Genomic DNA, 7,883 nt, shown 5'->3' on the forward strand with positions numbered 1-7,883 from the left:
AATGGTAGTCAGTAAAGCTAGCTCTAATCTCTTCAGTGGGTGATTTGTTAGACCGATTACAGTGACCGCTGCGCTGCGTGAGTCTAGGCTTGAAATGACACAGTTATGTGCAAGCATGTTTATCGTGTCAGTAACACGGCAACTATTTCTTTATTAATTCCATATTTCTTGGGTGATAATGCCACATTTTCGATACAGTAAGGATTTATGTCACATTAAGAATATTATTAACTAGTATTTGCTCTATAGTACCTCCTTACCGTAATCCAGAACCGCAATGATTCTAGACATTTTTCATATTTTATATATTTTTGCATCCTTTTAATATACGTTCTGCCTTTTACAGCCTAGACTGAGTCCAATAATGTTATTTTCACGCAGCCTGAACTTATGTTTATTCTATAGCGTTTTGTATTAGACGAAGTAGGTTCTAGAACGTTGCCTACCCTCTTGGCGAAGATTTTAAAGAAGATGTAGTACAATCATCTCGGTACTGGGTCTGCCTCGATTTGCATGTCATTATATAACTCGGCTTCGCCTGAATTTTCACAGTCTTCTTCTGTACTTGTGCGTGTACCCGCGTGCTCTAAACGTTTACACATTCACACTATATATATATATATATATATATATATATATATATATATATATATATATATATATATATATATATATATATATATATATATAGTGTGTGAGTGTGTGTTACAAACTAAACATGAACGACAGCAACCCACTCTCTCTCTCTCTCTCTCTCTCTCTCTCTCTCTCTCTCTCTCTCTCTCTCTCTCTGTATATATATATACATATATATATAATGTAAAATGTTATCGTAAATGTACTAATAATCATAATTTATAACAAATGCAATTCCTTCGTTTCTCTGATGTCAAGTTCATTTGTAAGACCTCTGGTGGCGACAATAGAGCTTTTTGTTTATTTTTGTTTATTTTCTATTGTAACTTTCGTCTCCTCCGCTTTCCAATTTGGTATCCTTGTGTTAAGTGAACTTCATAAGTCGTAGAAACCTTGTAGAACTAGACTGTGTCACTCACTAGTGTGTGTTTAAGCGGATAGTACTAAACAACGAGGAAGCTCAGTGGGACGCCGTGTTTATTAGTACTAGCCCCTCGGGGATCAAAGATATCGTTTATTAATCTAATTTGACGACCACACGATATAGAAATGGATGTATATAATACTTTGTTCCCCGAGGTGCTAGTACTAAACATGGCGGAAGCTCAGTGGGATGCCATGTTTATTAGTACTAGCCCTTCGGGGATCAAAGTATTATATACACCCATTTCTATGTTGTGTGGTCGTTAAATTATATTAATAAACGATATCTTTGATTCCCGAGGGGCTAGTACTAAACACGGCGTCCCATTGAGCTTCCGCCATGTTTAGTACTAGCACCTCGGAGTTGACGCGCAGATACGAAGCCGAAGTAACACCCAACACTTAACATATTCTATAGTTTGGTTGTTATAATATTATTCTTGGGTTGTTGTCTTATTTGTGAATTGTTAAGCATGTGTATGTGTTGTTTTCATAATTTTCATTTTAAATATGTGGTGATTTTTTTTTCACAGTTGGTTTATTGAGGTTAATGAAGGTTTGTCGATAAGCAAAGCGTTTTAGGAAAGGTACGAAGTGGTAGAATACGAGGAGTTGACATATATATATATATATATATATATAGAGAGAGAGAGAGAGAGAGAGAGAGAGAGAGAGAGAGAGAGAGAAGTCTCTCTCTCTCTCTCTCTCTCTCTCTCTCTCTCTCTCTATATATATATATATATATATATATATATATATATATATATATATATATATATATATATATATATATATATATATATAGCTCCTCTCTCTCGCTCTCGCTCTCTCTCTCTCTCTCTATCTCTCTATCTATATACACACACACACACACACACACACACACACACACACACACACATATATATATATATATATATATATGTTTGTGTGTGTGTGTGCATGTGTGAGTATGTATGTATGTATGTATGTATGTATGTATATCCTGCAAGCTATTGTACATTGCCTAGAGAGAGAGAGAGAGAGAGAGAGAGAGAGAGAGAGAGAAATGAAACTTTCTTCATAGTATTACACAGAGCTAATTTATTTATTCAGTTATAATCCAAACTTTTTATTTCTAAAGTAATTATAATTAATATTATCGCTACTTCAGTCATTGACTTATATATGGGTTTCGCCTGCAGCCCCACTCTCTCTCTCCTGTCTGTACACAGGCTTCAGAAGACTGTCTTCTGCCACACTCATTCCCAGAACATCAGAAATTTAATAAAAGGTCTAGGTCAGGGACGATTCTCTTGGTCCTCCGAAGGCTGAGCTTGAACAGGGGGTCGTTCTGACACCCGCAGTCCTGTATCCGTCTTAACTCGACTTCGATGTCGAGTCCGCGGAGTTTCTTCATCCTTTCTAGGTGTACTTCGAGGTGTCCCTTCATGGCAAAATCCGCCGCAGTTCTTCCAAGCTTGTTTTTCTGCCTGGTCAGAAGCTCTGCGACTTTCTGGAGCACTTCCCTCTCGACGGCGCTTAGATCATCGCCACGTTCGTCGGCTTGACATGGGTCTAGCGGTGACGCTTCTTCCTCTCCTGAGCGCTCTTGCAGAGTCAGAAGCCCCGTTGCTTTCTGAAGCGCTTCTCTTTCGACGGCGCTGCTTCGATCATCCCCAAGCTCGCAAGCTTTACTGAATAGGTCTAGTGACTCTCCCTCTCTTAAAAGCTTGACCGGTCCCTCATCTTTCTCACTCTCTCCCACGGCAATTTCCATTCCTCTCAGAAGGAAACACTTTTCCGAGGGGTCTTCTCTGAGTCCAGTTATCTCAACCTGGTCAGCATCTTGTTCTATATGTTTTTCATTGACGGATTCCGGCCTTGCAGTACGCCGGTGCGTCACAGACCTCTCTTCTGAGAGGTCTTCCTTTAACTTCTTGTTTTCCGCCCTGGCGGCTTCCAGTTCTTCAGCCAAGGACCGTTCCCTTGATGTTTCTTCTTCCACCTTAGATTTCTCGTCCTTGGCGGCTAAGACGTCCAGTTTTCCCTTCTCTTCAGGCGAAGGGGTGAGTTTCGGACACAGACACTCGCTCATCAACGCGATTGTCAGAAGGTACCCTAGGGACAGGGCGGCAGTGCGCACCCACATTTCGGCAGTCAGCAGAAAGGGCCAATCAATGACCTCGTTCTCGGGCAGACGAAGGTTCAGGAGTTTCGGCAGGAACAGAGAATTGAAAGTCCTCTTCCTCCGCTCCCAGTGGTTAAACAGAGCCCTAGCGCTTATGAACCTGTCTCGGGCGCTGAAGAACTCACGCAGGAGGGGTATTTTATGACCGAATCCTTCCTCGTGGGATCGATTTTTGGCCCACTTGAGGCCTGTAGGACTCGGCAGTAGTTGCAGGAAGGACATCACACGACCGACGCATCCCAATTCGTGTGGTTCTCGTATCCTTAGGAGAAAGTCCTCGGCTAGGAGGTCAAGGGCCTTCGCCTCTAGGCCTACCAACCCGGCGAGGACTCCAAGGGCGCCCAGCGACACAAATAGGACTAAGGCAGCTAAGTGGAGTTGTTTCAGGCTCATCTTCACCATTTTTGATGTAATGCTTCATAGGCTGAGCTGAATAAGCTTGAACCAGCTTATATAGGATGCTTTGGGTCCCACAACTCAAAAAGCAAAAAAAAAAAAATAAAAATATCAAATTAATTAAAATTATTCCATATGTTTCTCCTGGTGTCAGATCTTTCTAGAATATGATTCGAGCTTCGGAACTAACTCTCTCTCTCTCTCTCTCTCTCTCTCTCTCTCTCTTGAGGGTTATGCCTTTTAATCCTTCTTCCTTTTATTTTTTTATTTACTTATTTATTTATTTTCACCTAAGAGAGAGAGAGAGAGAGAGAGAGAGAGAGAGAGAGAGAGAGAGAGAGAGAGAGATCTAATTGAGGAAGAAATTATTCTTGATATTAATTACTTATTTTTCATATGGATTAGAGCCAGACGTTTGAGAGAGAGAGAGAGAGAGAGAGAGAGAGAGAGAGAGAGAGAGAGAGAGAGAGAGAGAAATGACCCCATGAAGAGGACATTAATAATAATCCTTTAGGGAATCTTTTGACCTTCTGGTCTCATTGTGACTCATTATCTCGTACGCCATATTTTTTTTTTTTTGCAACTTTTGTTCATTTGTTTCCAATTTTTATGGCCGCACTTTTTCTGTCCTCACTCAGATCTTAAAAACTACTGAGGCTAGAGGGCTGCAAATTGGTATGTTGATCACCCACCCTCCAATCATCAAACATACCAAATTGCAGCCCTCTAGCCTCAGTAGTTTTTACTTTATTTAAGGTTAAAGTTAGCCATAATCGTGCTTCTGGGAACGATATAAGATAGCCCACCACCGGGCCGTGGTTAAAGTTTCATGGGTCGCGGCTCGTACAGCATTATACCGAGACCACCGAAAGATAGATCTGTTTCCGGTGGCCTTGATTATTATAAGCTGTACAGAAAACTCGATTGCGCGGAAGAAACTCCGGCGCGTTTTTATCATTTTTGGCCGCACTCAGCCGTGAATAAACTGCAGTTCCATTGCTGAAAAGTTTTAAAGTTATATGAAAATTTACCAAACACACACACACACATACAAGTATATATATATATATATATATATATATATATATATATATATATATATATATATATATATATATATATATATATATATATATATATATATATATATATATATATATATATATATATATATATCGAGTTTTCTGTACAGCCGCTACAGCGTATAATCAAGGCCACTGAAAACAGACCCATCTTCTGGTGGTCTCGGTATAATGCTGTATGAGCCGCGGCCCATGAAACTTTAACCACGGCCCAGTGGTGATATACCCTATATCGCTGCCAGATGAACCATTACGGCTATCTTTAACCTTAAATAAAATCAAAATTACTGAGGCTAGAGGGCTGCAATTTGGTATGTTGATGATTGGAGGGTGGATGACCAACATACCAATTTGCAGCCCTCTAGCCTCAGTATTTTTTAAGATATAAGGGCGGAGAGAAAAAGCGCTGACAGAATGAAGTGCGGACGGACGAACAAAGCCGGCACAATAGTTTTCTTTTATAGAAAACTAAAAACCTCAAGAATGGATTAACCGTTAACCGTCAAACCTAGAGCGGATCTCGTGAGTGTCATCGCGTTTTTCAGCAAGCCAAGTCATGCCCTATTTTATGGCGAGAGTACAGAACAATTATCCCAATTTTGAAATGCCTTGCGTTGGGGCATGAAATTCCTTGGGGCATTTAATGGACTCAGTGTATAGTTCTTTATTTACTTGTTTGCCCATCAGACAGTTCCCTTGAGAGAGAGAGAGAGAGAGAGAGAGAGAGAGAGAGAGAGAGAGAGAGAGAGATGACCCGTAGGGGGTACTACCCTTAATGCACCTAGCTCTGTGTACAGTATAGGCATTGTTTAAGGGTCCTTTGCGGCGTCCCGTCGGCCCCTAGCTGCAACCCCTTTCGTTTCTCTTTCTTCCGTCTTACTTTCCTCAACCCTCCCCTAACAACTGTTTTAGACATTTCAGCGCTGAATGACCTCACTTGTCCCAGCGATTGGCCCAGGTCTAAATTTTTATATTCCAGTTAAATACAGTCTTAGAGATATAACTATAGACGAATGTCACTGATATTCATTTTGTAGAAGTTGGCTGAAGGCATTTTTTTTTTTTTTTTGTCGAGCCTTGTGGGAACAGATTGAAAATGGTGAAGTTTATTGATTGATCCTTTAATTTATTATTATTATTATTATTATTATTATTACGAGTCCTGTTAAATAAGATGGCTTATAATTCTTTACTTTTCCTATATCAGGGTAGAAGAGAGAAGGATTATCAGTTAAATTGAGAAGACTTAATATGAAATTAACTCAAATGGTGCAAGACTCATTATTATTATTATTATTATTATTATTATTATTATTATTATTATTATTGTTTCAATCTGGCCATTGTATCAGATCTTATTGAAATTTTACAGACAGGGCAATCTGATCCAGCTGATTAAGACATAGACCTGATTTCAAGGTCACAGGTCACAAAAATGTCAAAAAATGTTAAAGACCTGGTACGAACATCTCTCAGCCATATCCCAGTTCAAGTCTGTTGGGTTTTGGGAGATGTACCACAGGTCTATTTGCCGAGTCACTGCCTGGTTCCTCCAGGTCGTAGCGTGGGTGGATTGCCTCCAAGATTTTTCCCACAATGCCTCTGCCGCTCACAAGCGAACTTTGACCCTTCAAGTGGAATAAGGGGGTTAAGAGTGATAGAGTGGGCGGTCTGGAATTGCTTAAGTGGAGTTTATTTGCATTTTATTGTACTTCCTTTATCATTTTCCTCTCCCTCTCTCTCTTTCTCTCTATTATTACATAGATACTCTCTCTCTCTCTCTTATTGTATAGATACTATCTCACAAACTCTTTCTCTCTCTCTCTTTCTGTCTTCGTCTCTTTCTTTTTCTCTTCTGCTCTCTCTCTCTCACTTTCTCTTTTTCTCTCCCGCTCTCTCTCTGTCTCCACTCTCTCTCTCTCTCTCGCCCACTCTTTTTCTCTCCCGCTCTCTCTATCTTTCTGTCTCCGTCTCTCTCGCTTTCTTTCTATCTTTCTCTCTCTGTCTCTCGCTCACTCTTTCTCTCTTTCTATCATTCTGTCTCCGTCTCTCTCTCGCTCACTCTTTCTCTCTGTCTTCGTTTCTTTCTCTCGCTCACACTTTCTATCTTTCTGTCTCCGTCTCTCTCTCTCGCTTTCTCTCTCTCTCTCTCTATCTTTCTGTCTCCGTCTCTCTCTCGCTCACTCTTTCTCTCTGTCTTCGTTTCTTTCTCTCGCTCACTCTTTCTATCTTTCTGTCTCCGTCTCTCTCTCTCTCTCTATCTTTCTGTCTCCGTCTCTCTCTCTCTCCTCCACATCTGTAAAAACTTGCCGAGCGAGTTCACGGACATTTTGGTTCATCAGATAAGCACATTTTTCCCCATTATGATTATAATCATTATGATGCATGAGTGTGTACAGTTGTACGCATGCGCGCGCGCACACAAACAAACAAAACAAACGCGCTCAGCCGAGAGATGAGGAGTACATTCGTGTCGCCCGTCACAGACACGAAAGCCCACATTCCAATCACCTAAATTGAACTGCGTATAGCATTTAGGCCAAAGACCAAGCACTGGGACCTACGAGGTCATTCAGCGCTGAAAGGGAAATTGAGAGCAGGAGGTTTGAAAGGTGTAACAGGAAGAGGAAAACCTCAAAGCAGTTGCACTATGAGTCAATAGTTAGGAGAGGGTTGGGGAAAGTAAGGTGGAAGAAAGAGAATATGGACGGAGGTACAGTCGAAGGAACGAAAGGGGGTTGCAGCTACGGGTCTAAGGAAGGACCTTAAGTAATGCTTACAGTGCACCTGCTGCAAAACTCACTGATCTGAAGAGCAAACGAAGACAGACCCAACATTTTTGAAGCATTTGAGAGGCGGCGAATTCTGAACAATTCGAGACTTCAGTTGGGGAATGAATGAAAGCATCGTTTTTTGTCTGTTTATATATTAGTTTATTCACTTATCTTCTTATTTTTCTTTTCTGATAACTGATCTCTTCTTTTTTCTTCTTCTTTCTGTTTCGTGTTATCTTCTGTTAACTTTCAAATGGACAATGTTACATTCTTTGGAAACTTGAATTCCAAGTCAGTGGTGAGCACTTTGGCAGGCTTGTTGCGTATGAGTAGGGTTCATCTTCTGAATAATAATAATACTAATAATAATAATACTGCACTGTGTGAATTCAATGTATATAT

This window comes from Macrobrachium rosenbergii, chromosome 46 (genome assembly GCF_040412425.1).
Source record: "Macrobrachium rosenbergii isolate ZJJX-2024 chromosome 46, ASM4041242v1, whole genome shotgun sequence".
NCBI lineage: Eukaryota > Metazoa > Arthropoda > Malacostraca > Decapoda > Palaemonidae > Macrobrachium > Macrobrachium rosenbergii.